The following is a 12,186-nucleotide window of genomic DNA, read 5'->3' as shown; positions in this document are numbered from 1 at the left end:
GGATTATATCAGTGCTGTAGAGAAGGAGCTGGGCCGTTATTTTATGCCTGAGGCAAAGCTATTCACTGAAGATCAAGTAAGACCAGTGAAATTTAGATATTTAGTAATCATGATTAAGGTAATGGAATAACATGCATCTACTCCCTCTGGAGACTGCGGATGGGAATAGATGCATGTTAACAACCTTGCCCATTGAATCCTTGCCCCTTAACTACCCTTGCCCATTGAAAGGGTAAGCAAAACATAGGGTTACTGTTTTATATATTAGTAGTTAAATTACTCCATTTTTCTAATTAGCCATGTGTTATGAGTGATGTGGGAATGGCAGGATAACATTTTCTAAATGTTTCACTCGCCCTTCAAGCCTAAAACCATTTCATTTACAAGATGAATAGATGCTATTAAAGTGAACGGCAGATCTAAACATTAAAACAGTGGCCAAGATTATGTCAGTTCATATCATCTGAAGACAGATGTATCAGAAAACTGGTAATGAGATATGGTGCTTTATATACTTAGGTCCAAGTGATCTCAGCCCAGTTCCTAATGGCATAAAGCTATTATAACTACCAATATTAATTGTTTGTCTGTTTCAGCAGAGTAACACAGGATATAATAACGTTCAAGATGGAACTAACCTTAGATGTGACCCTAGCCGTTCAGGGATAAGGAATGTCAATAAAAGTGAGGAAGTCTGCTTTGCCATGACTCAAGTTGTAGCTGAAGTACAGACACCACTTACAAAGAATTGCTGATAAAAGTACTCAAAGGAAAATTTTATTTATTAATTTTAAATATCTGCATGCTTTTATAAAGTTAGTGTGGGAAGCTTAAGAAAGTGGGTGGAGAGACATAGTCCAATAACAAACAAACCAGCAATAAACAGAATTACTGGAAACCAAACAAAAATGTGCCTAGATTATTAGTGAATATGGCTTAAAGGCTGGAGCACTTTTCTGTGACTCATAAGAGCTGGGTTCTGTTCCTACATCTGGGTAACTGAGATGGTCATATCCTCCTCATTAAGCCTCTGCTTCTCTACTGGGAGGATGATGATTTTGTATTCTAATTGAGCATCTAGTCCTGATATTCAGCTCTGGCTGAGCTATGTTCAGGGCAAGACTAACTCTGAAAAACAGAAAGTTGTCTTTATGCTGCCACTGTACCTTGCTGCTTCTGGAGGCCATAGGGATTGCTTTGGCTATTGTTATAATTCAGAGCAGCTGCACAGTTGCTCAAGCCTAGAGCTGGTTGTTCCAGCATTTGGGATACCCAGGGCACAGAGATCTTCTCAGACAAACCCCTATGCTGTGTGCTCGGAGGAGGGAATCAGCTTTAGATGTCCATGATTCTGCATTCAGGGAGTTTTGTATTTGACTTTAGCAGGAGCACAATCAAACCCATGCTGGGGGGAACTGCCATGCAGTCACATACCTGAATTTAGGGTTTTTTCATTGGGTCAGGTCAGCACAGGGATGAACACAGCTGACCAAAGAATAAGGACCAGGGCTCTTCAGCATGTTAATATATTTATCTTATTTCATACATATAAGGCTTAAAACTGAGGGGAAAAAGGTCACACACACTTCTTTTTAAGAGTGCGTTTGAAATAAATACACAAGATCTGCATAGTTTGGCAGATTCTAACTGTAATCACAGAAAGCAAATGGAAGTTACTAGGTCTTTCAAGCAAAGTCTTAGCTGCAAACTTTACTATTCCCAAACCCACAGAAAAATAAGAAAGGGAATAGTAGTGCAACAACATTAAAGTTATTAATATCCTGTGTTAAATGAGCTTCTTTAGGGAAACTCTCCCTGATTCATTTCAAAGGACACTCTGTCACAACAAGCCTAAAAGGACTGCTGTGAACAATTCCTCAAGAACAGAGAGTAAGTTGGCAAGAGTGGCCTGTCTGTACGAAAAAATTCTCCCTGCAGCCATTCTGCTAAGGAGTGATTTTCATACTAGTGCTGACTTCATAGAATGTAAGAGATTAGTACCAACAATCACACTTCCAGGAGGAAACTTTCTGCTGTGAGTGACCACTTCAAAAATATGCTTCTTTTCTAGTGCAAAATCCCACCCCACTTCTTTACTGAAGCAGTCACTCCTAGGCAACCAATCTTTGCTGATATCTCGGGTGGTCACTTAAGACAGGTTTCATTTTATTTATATGCAAAACAACATAGTTGGCCCATCACATATTCCATTTGCTAGTTATTATCCAGCACACTTGCACTTGGATAAAAACTTTTTCCTTGACAGCCATAATCCTGTATTTGTGACATTGCACTTTGTTGCCATAGAAATGAACATAGTGTCATAGATCCAGCATTATTACTGCCTGATAGTTGGATCAAACTGAAGACACTATGACTTGGAAAAAGAGCAAAGTACTTTTAAAACACAAATATCATTGTTTAATTAGTGAACAGGACAAGAACAATTTCAAGACACTAGTGATAGGATTGTAACTGGATGTGTGTTAAGTCTCTTAGGTCTGTAAATTTCCTCTGGAGTTATAAGCTTTATAAACTGATCCTGGTTCTAACAACTCTCACTGGCTTTCATGGTGCAATCAGACCTTAAGAGAAGAAAAGCTCATTTTGCAAAGTAAGAGAGGATTTGTGAGTATGTCTATGTGGCATGTCTACACAAGACGTTTCCTGCACAAATGACTAATTAACTGCACAGTAAAGGTCTCAGCATCTACACATGGACCCCTATTAGGCTGGAATAAACTAATTTACCCTGCAGCAGGATAGTACTTGCAGGTACTCCAGGATAGTATTCCAACACTAGATCAGGAAAAAGTTCCTCCTGATCTCCAACCTAAATTTTCAAGTACTTGCAAATACTATCCTGCTGTGGAGTAAAAAAAATTTGCAGCAACGCACATGTAGACATTGAAGGGGCTGGACAGGGCAGGAGGGTGCTTAAGTGTGGGGGTTACCTGTAGGCTAGCCCTGCGCTGAAGCTCCTTCATGCCTCAGCCAGCCCCCCTGCAGCATGCTGAGCCAGCAGGGAGCAGGCCCCAGGCTGGCAAGCTGACCTCCGGGGTCCCCTGCCTATGAAGATGCCATGGAGGACACAGCTACGAAGGATCCTGAGGGTGGATCCTAAATGGGAGAGTCCCTATAAGGATGACGAAGGGGTACTGGGACTGGCTACCTCCTCTGTACATACCTGGAGTCCAGGCAGGTGATGGTGAGTCGGAGAGAAGCAGAGCTGCACCACAGGAGAAACCAAGGCTCTGGGCTAGGACATGGCAAAGGTACTCGGGAGAATAGGGGAGCAGGGAACTCCTGACCTGGCCCCGAGGAGGCAGGGATCCCGCACCTGACGAGAAGGGGGTCAGGACAAGAGACCCCTAGCACATGGCAAGCCCACACCAGCGAAAGATGCAGAAGAAGAATGTTAAAGGTGCCCCAAACAAGCCACTGATGGGATATTTAGCCGCTGATGGGATAATTAGCGACAGTTACTGGGACTCTGCGCGTACTTACCTGTTGCATAAGTGGACAGGGATTGGCTGGGAGACCTAGGGGGTCCCTGAGATCAGTCTGTCTGACTGCTTCCTCCTCCAAAGGGGGTTGCTGTAAATAATAGAAAGAAAAGAGCTGAATAAAAGCACCTGCATTATACCCAGATCCAGCGTGGTACTTCCTAGGGATACTCACTCGAATAACACCCCCTTCCTCCCTATTTCTATTAAGATACGAGTCATGGCAGGTGAGAATCAAGAGGCTTGGGGGGTACTCTGCGCAGACACACTGACACTGTGCATGAATAAATGCAGAGCTTATTGCTCTGAAATGAATTGCTCCTGAGTGCATGTTCAAACAGTGTGTCTGAGATCATTAAGCTGTGGCCCACAAGAACAGCCCAGCCAAGACAGGCAATGAGCACAAGAAATACCCAGGTAAGTGACAGGGGCCCAGGCAGTCCTGGGATTAGGGGGGCAGTGCATACACCTCCAGGAGGCCTTAAATGCCTTTACACTAATGCTTGTAGAATGAGGAATAAGCAGGAGGAACTTGCCCTTCTGCTAGCTAACATAAACCTGGACATAGTGGGGCTCACTGAAACTTGGTGGGACCCTACGCATGACTGGGCAGTAAACATCAAGGGCTATAGGCTGTACAGGAGAGATAGAACAGGGAGGAAAGGTGAGGGTGTGGCGCTGTACATCAAAGAGAAATACACATCCTTAACAAACAGCACTGGGTCAGGGGAGGGGCAGCCTAAAGTGCTCAGGGTCTGAATACGAGGGGCCAGAGGGAAAGGGACTTAATGTGGGGGTTTACTACAGGCCACTCAACCAGGGGGAAGAGCTGGACCAGGATTTCTCAGGTCAGCTCGCGGAGACAGTTAAGTCAAGGGACGTGGTCATCATGGGTGACCTAAACTATCCAGACATCTGCTGGGAAGATCAGTCATCCAGGTCTGACCGCTCACGTAGGTTCCTAGCCAAGTTACAGGACCTCCATCTAACCTAGGAGGTGCACAGTCCCACCAGGGGAAATGCCTTGTTGCACCTGGGCCTGGCCAATGGAGACGATCTGATGAGTGGACTGCGGGTTCTCGATCACCTGGGTGATAGCAATCATTGCCTGACGGAATTCACCATCCAGCACAGGGTGTCAAAGGCCTGCAGCAAGGCAACAGCCCTAGACTTCAGAAGGGCAGATTTCAATGAGGTAAAGAGACTAGTCAGGGAGTCACTGAGGTTCTGGAGGGGAGGGGAGTTGGGAGTCCAAGAAGAGTGGTTCTTCCTTAAGAAGACAATCCTCCAAGCCCAAAGGGCAACAATCCCAATGTGGATCAAAGGGGGCAAGAGTGCTCAAAAGCCTCCATGGCTTACCAGAAGCATCCAAGAATGTCCCAAAGCTAAAAAGGAGGCATATACCCAGTGGAAGGGAGGGGCCATCACTAAGGAGGACTATACCTTCATTGCTCAAGACTGTAGGGGGGCTGTTAGGAAGGCTAAGGCAGAGATGGAACTGGGACTTGCGGCCTGGATCAAGGATAACAAGAAGTCCTTTTTGAAATACGTAGGGAGTAAAAAGAAGGTACTGGGTAATGTAGGGCCTCTGCAGGATATGCTAGGAAATCTGTTGGTTACACCAGGTGACAAAGCTAACCTCTTTAACAACTTATTTGCCTCCATTTTGTTGAGCAGGGACAGCGGCATCCCCCCCACCGGGATCCCAGATAGACCCAGGGGAGGCGCTGCCAGGCCCAGGGTCCGTGAGGAACTAGTCAAGGAGCTTCTGGTGGATGTGTTCAAATCAGCAGGTCCTGACGATCTCTACCCCAGAGTGTTGAGGGAATTAGCAGAGGTCATTGCGGGACCCCTGGCACAGCTTTACGAGCACTCATGGTGCTCTGGTGAGGTGCCAAAGGACTGGAAAAGGGTGAATGTGGTCCCCACTTTCAAAAAAGGGAGGAAGGAGGACCCAGGAAACTACAGGCCCATTAGTTTTGCCTCGGTCCTAGGGAAGCTCTTTGAGAAAATTATCCAGGAGCACATCTGCAAGGGACCAGCAGGGGGGGATCATGCTTAGGGGCAACCAACATGGGTTCATTTGAGGCAGGTCCTGTCAGACCAACCTGATGGCCTTCTATGACCAGGTCACAAAATCCTTGAACGTAAGTGTTACAGTGGACGTAGTCTTTCTGGATTTTAGGAAGGCCTTCGACTCTGTCTCTCACCCTATTCTCATTAAGAAATGAGGTGACTGTGGCATTGATGCCTACACAGTCAGATGGGTCACAAATTGGCTGAAAGGCTGCACCCAGAGAGTGGTGGTGGATGGATCTTTTTTAACCTGGAGGGATGTGGGCAGTGGGGTCTCCCAGGGCTCAGTCCTTGGGCCCGCACTGTTCAACATCTTCATCAGTGACTTGGACAAGGGGGTGAAAAGCACCTTGTTCAAATTCATGGATGACACTAAGATGTGGGGAGAAGTGGGCACTTTGGAGGAGAGGGACAGGCTACAACTAGATCTGGACAGGTTACAGGGGTGGGCAGATGAGAACAGGATGGGTTTCAACATAGACAAGTGCAATACCTGGGGAGGAAGAACCAGCAGCATACCTACAGGCTGGGGAACTCCCTTCTCATCAGCACAGAGGCAGAAAAGGATCTTGTAATCATTATTGATTCCGAAATGAACATGGGCCGCCAATGTGGGGATGCAGTCAGGAAGGCCAACTGCACCTTGTCATGCATCCACAGATGCATCACGAGCAGGTCCAAGGAGGTGATTCTCCCCATCTATGCGACACTGGTCAGGCCACAGTTGGAGTACTGTGTCCATTTCTGGATGCCACACTTCAGGAGGGATGTTGACAGCATTGAGAGCATCCAGAGGAGGGCCACTCACATGATCAGGGGGCAGCAAGGCAGGCCCTACGAGTGGAGGGACCTGAACCTGTTCAGCCTCCACAAGAGAAGGCTGAGGAGGGATCTGGTGGCCATCTACAAACTGGCCAAGTTGCACCAGCAGGCTATGGGAGAGTCCCTGTACCCCTGAGCCCTACTGGGAGTAACAAGGAATAACAGTGATAAGTTGACTGAGAATAGATTCAGGCTAGAGGCACTACTTCACAGTCAGGGTGACTAGGATCTGGAACCAACTTCCAAGGAAAGTGGTGCTCGCTCTTACCCTGGGGGTCTTCAAAAGGAGGCTGAATAATCATCTAGCTGGGGTCATTTGACACCCACATTCTTTCCTGCCATGGCAGGGGGTCAGTCTTGATGATCTGCTTAGATCCCTTCTGACCCTACCAACTATGAAACTATGAGCAATAAGCTCCACAGTTTATTCATGTACAGGATTAGCATGCGAAGATGTGCCCTGTATGTGTGTGTGTGGAGGGGGAATGGGAATCATCTGTAGAAATCACCCCGATGACTCTTGGTACAGGACACTTCTCTCAGAAAACTGTTTTCAGAGGGAGGCACATAGCTAAGTGTTCTTCAAACACATAGAATATCATTCATCTAAAAAGAATCAGAATAGAAGGTCTTCTGCCTGACTTCAGACTAACATAGATAACTACCTCTCTGAATTTAGAAGTCAATACTTGGGAAGCAAAGGTAAAAGACAATACTGGGTAGAGGGAAGATGTCTGGCATGAAGCCCTGAGCCTGGTTTAAAGTTTCTTCAAAGTACAATGGATATGGGAGGAACATCAGGAAATTCAGCCATGTTATGTTCCACAAATGCAAGTCATTTCCACATGGTATCTATAGGACAGTAGGGCTGGAAAGGACTCCACAGGGCTGTCTAGTCCAATCTCCTGCTCAAGGCAGGATCATCCCTGACTAAACCATCCCAACCAAGTGTCTGTCCAACCTGACATTGAAACTTCCAAGGATGGAGATTCTATAATTTCTCTGGGTAGCCTGTTCCAATGCTAGATCAGGAGAAAGTTCCTCCTCATCTCCAACTTAAATTTTCCCTGCTGCACCTTGGTGTCATTGCTCCTAGTTCTGTCCCCTATAGCCACAGAGAAAATCCAATCTCCATTCTCTCTGTAATTACACTTCAGGTATTTGAAGACTGATCAAATCCCTGCCCCATCCTCCTCAGTCTTCTTTTCTCCAAACTAAATAACACTAAATCTCTCAGCCTTTCCTCATAAGTCATACTTCCCAGGCCTCTAATTATTTTTGTCACTTGCTGATAGACTCTTTCCAATTTGTCTACATCTTTCTTGAAGAGTGGGGACCAAAACTGGCTACATAATCCAGGTGAGGCCTCACCAGTGCTAACAGAGTGGAAAAATCACTTGACTTGATCCACTGGTAACACTCCTACTGATACAAAACAGTATGCCATTAGCCTGTTTTGTAATAAAAGCACCCTGTTGGTTCGTATAAAATAAAAGCACCCTGTTGGTAGCACTCATGGTCTACCATAACCCCCAGGTCCTTCTCTACAGTACTGCAACCTATTCACTTATCCCCCATGTTGTATTTGTGCATGCAATTATTTTGTCCCAAGTGTAGGACTCTGCAGTTTTCCTTGTTGAATCTCATCTGACTGATTTTCATTTATATTAATGATGCCATGTATATAGCCACCTTGCCCAATGAACAACTTCAGTTCTACAGCTGATTAGTGAGCAGTGCTTTCTAATTGGCCAAATCAGTTAACTATGCAAATGTGGAAGTGAGACTGCAAAATAGCTATGCCACTGTTTGTGGTGCATAGGTACAGAAATCATACCTTTTCACTACACATAATATCATCTAGCTTGTATTTAAAACTTTATGTTAGTACATTTCAACATATATTGTGAAGGCGAGAGATGGTATCCCCATTTGATATTATTCCCATTTACTAAAGAGGAAATGAATGTATGAAGAATGGAAATGATATGTTTTAGACCCCTGAGAGATCAGGTCAGTCGCAGAGATGACCCAGGTCTCCCTAGTCTCAGGATGCAAACAGACATCATCCTTGGAGTGGGATCAACTCTGCTGGGATGTATCCCAACACAATTGATTAACTTTATTGTGTGACACTGATGTTGCCCACTGTCCCACAGGGTTGGGCCCCTGCCACTCCCAGGCCTTCAGGGGCCCGATTCTGTGAGATTGCTGAAAATGCGGGAACTGACTAGGGATCTGCCTCTAAAAAGGAGGGGGCCCCAGGGTTTGTCTAGTTGTAGAGGCTAGTTGGGGTGTGGCTGCACAACATGCACATCTGGGGAATTCTCTGCCAGGGGTTCCCAGGGTACACCTCTACAAGTGTGGAACCTGGGCAGATGCACCCAGGGCTTCATGTGTCCTGGGCATACCCCTCAGTTTCACACGCTGAAATCTGCTGGCCAAGATGCACTTTACGGTTACTCAGTGAAACAGCCAATAAGACATTATATGCTCTCAATTACTTTAGTGAGAGTGGCATGTCTTTTCATATATTGTGGTTGTCCTGAGCCATGGGGAATGCCAATAAGTAGACTAAACAGGATTTAGACCTTAATATTTTAGTTAGCTACTTTGCAAAGATTTCTGGATCTACAATGAATGTATTCAGGTAACAAACTATGTCCATGGTTATAGAACCAAGGTGGGGAAAACAAAACTATTGGATCAATGTGTCAATTGATAAGTGGAAGTTTTAGGACTTTATCCAAAGCCCACTGAATTCAAATAAAAGACTGGCATCAGCCTCAAGAGGCTTTGGGCCATGCTTAAAATCTCTTAATAGAGGGCAGCTCAAGTATTAAATTCATTCTTTATTATTTTATTCCAAATACCACCTTAATGAGTTCCAACTTTAATTCTCTGAATGGGGAAGTCCTCCTTTGAAGCTGAATTACAAGAAAACTATTGCACCTTCAAAATGTTTAATACATATATTTTAATCCATTTTAGGGGATTGAGACTTCTCGAGGAGGCAGTGCAGTCCCCAGCCTTGGAAATCTTCAAGAGGAGACTGGACAGACACCTTGCTGGGATCATTTGATCTCAGCAGTATTCCTGCCCAGAGCAGCAGGGGGGTTGGACTTGATGACCTTTTGAGGTCTCTTCTAGCCTTTAATTTTTATGATTGGGTCTAATATGAAGTGGCAACCATTGAGCCTCCTGGATCATGGTGTATGCATGAGGGCCACCCAGACCTTTGATGGATATGCCTGGGCAGAAATTTGGGAAGGAGTGGAGGCTGCCCAGACCTTCCATCCTCCTTTTAGCCACTGAGACAGAATCCAAAGACCAGACTGAGTCCAGATGTCTGGTGCCCCCATGGTATAGTTATATAAGTGTCTAGGAATTGAAACTAGGTCTCCTGTGTGGAAAACAAGGATTCTACCACTGAACTACAAGGGACTTCTTAATATAAAGTAATTAACATGTATGTAACAGCTTTCCTTTTTAGCACTGAAAATAGTTTACAAAAGTGAATGGTATTATTGACATTTTCTAAATAAGATAACAGGCACTGAGAGGTAAACAACTCACTCAAGAGGACACCATGAGTTGACATCAAAGAAGAATATATCTTGGGTCTTTTCCTGACAGTGTTGGACCATGTAATCAAGTATGGAGACTTGAAATCCAAAATCTAAAAGTTAGCTACCAAACTACCAGCTACCTAAATACTCAAACCTAAAAGTTATCTTCAAAAGCATGCATGGGAAGAGGCAGACCTCTCAAAGGGATGATCCAAACTTTGGTGCTCTGAGTGGGGAGTTGCCTATAGGTAGCCAAGAGGAGGTGCCAAGCACAGAAGTGTGCTTGAACTCCAAACCTATCTGCAGAGCTTAGGCACCTGTTTCAGACCTGCAGGCAGGTACCTCCATCCCCTCAGGATCCAGAGGTCTGTATTCTCTCCTGAGGGAAGACAGTGTGGTATTGTCATTAGACCAAGCAAAGAACTATACTTACTTGATTTCCTTCTGTGCTACCTATCACTCACTGTGACATGACATCTTAACCTTTGTGCTTCAAATTTACCCTCTTATGAAGTACTCTGAGAACATTCTAGAAAAGAACTGAGTGCAAAGTATTAAAGAAAAGCATTTTAGCCACTCATCAAAAGTAAACAAAACTTGCTGTCTTAATGGTTAATAGGTGCTTTCTACAAATACAAATGAAACAACGTATTGAACACTTTCAAATGTAAATAGTATTTCCCTCTTCATCTCCAAGATTCTTCTAAGACAGTTTGACTGGATAGTATGTGAGCCTTTCTCACTGCACTAAAGGTATTTGCAGGTATCCATTTCTTTCTGTCTTGGCCTGATGCTGATGACTCAGTGTTCTTGAAGAGCTAAGACAAAGCCTGCCTATTTTTGCAGGAAAAAGTGCTTGTGAGATCACTTGTTAAAAGAAACCTCACTCTCATTATTCCCTTTGTCTTTCTCATTATCCATCATTTTTAATATGTTCCCAGATAAAATCCTCTATGTTCCTCTGCATTATGTATGTTATGCATGTACACTTCCTTCAAAAAAGCAGGCAATACTTCATTTCAATAACTCCCCAAATTACTGTCTTTTTTTCTTATATTGGGTAGAAGAGGGAATGCATTGTCTTTCCCTTGCTACATCAAAGAGAATTAGGACAATGGAGCTTCTTTTATAAACTGAAAAATATGCAGAAAATCCAGAAGGTATGCTAATACTTCTTGAAGTAAGAATGTTTCTTGTAAGAGAAACTAGAGAAAGAAAAAGAACACTTACTCATGAGCCAGCCAAGGATATCAACTCTGATAACATTGAATTAATCCACTGTACAGTGAGACCATAAAAATACAAGGATCCCAAATACAACAGATTAAAAACTTGTAAGGATTGCTACAACACTTTGGAATTAAGATATAATCAAGTTGTTTTTTGGTTGGTTCTTTATTTGCTACAGAAGCTTGCCACTAAATTGAAACTGATTTGAACTGGGTAAGTTTTCAGGGTGGAATGGCTATGGGGGATGAGATAATGAAAATGTTTGCCTCCATCATACAAAATGGCTTCTTTCAAGATGTAGCTTCTGCTGGAAATGTCAGTTTGTACATGCATGTATCTGATGCTCATCCTGAACTTTGGGCATGGCCAAGCGTGTTTCAGGTAGAACTTGGCAATTTTCCAGTTAAACATTATTTCATCAAAATGAAAGTTTTTCATAGAAATGGTTTGGTTATCCTCATGCCAGAAATTTCAAATAATATGTTTTCCAGTTAGAATCTGAATGAAATCTTTTCTTCAGTTTTGGAATTTCCCATGGAACAGGTATTCTGAGTTTCAAGCAGCTCTAGAAAGAGAGACATTCAGTGCAAGCATTATTAAAAATGTATCCCACTTCTTTCCATTTCCTTTGTTGTTCCAGGTTCTTCAGCAAAGGCTGCCAGTTTTAGTCGATTATGTCACATTAAATTATACAGGGGGATTATGTAGTCAAAAGCCTATTAAGGGCCCATTTGCTCTTAAAACTTATATTAGAATTGGAATATCAGTCTACAAAAATAAACACTGTATTGGAACTCATGATAACATGGCTGAGAGTGCAACTTAAATCTACCATATTTTACTATGTTTTGTAATACCATTCAAAGCTTTAAAAAACCGTAATAAAGAAACAGCTGATTTAGCTGTTTCTAAAGTTAAAACATGTTAAGTATTATATTTAAGCTTTGGGCATTCACTTACATAGATAAGACCAATACTGAAAC

Source organism: Crocodylus siamensis, chromosome 3 (genome assembly GCF_052110815.1).
Source record: "Crocodylus siamensis isolate JL-2025a chromosome 3, ASM5211081v1, whole genome shotgun sequence".
NCBI lineage: Eukaryota > Metazoa > Chordata > Crocodylia > Crocodylidae > Crocodylus > Crocodylus siamensis.
This window is presented reverse-complemented; position numbering follows the sequence as displayed.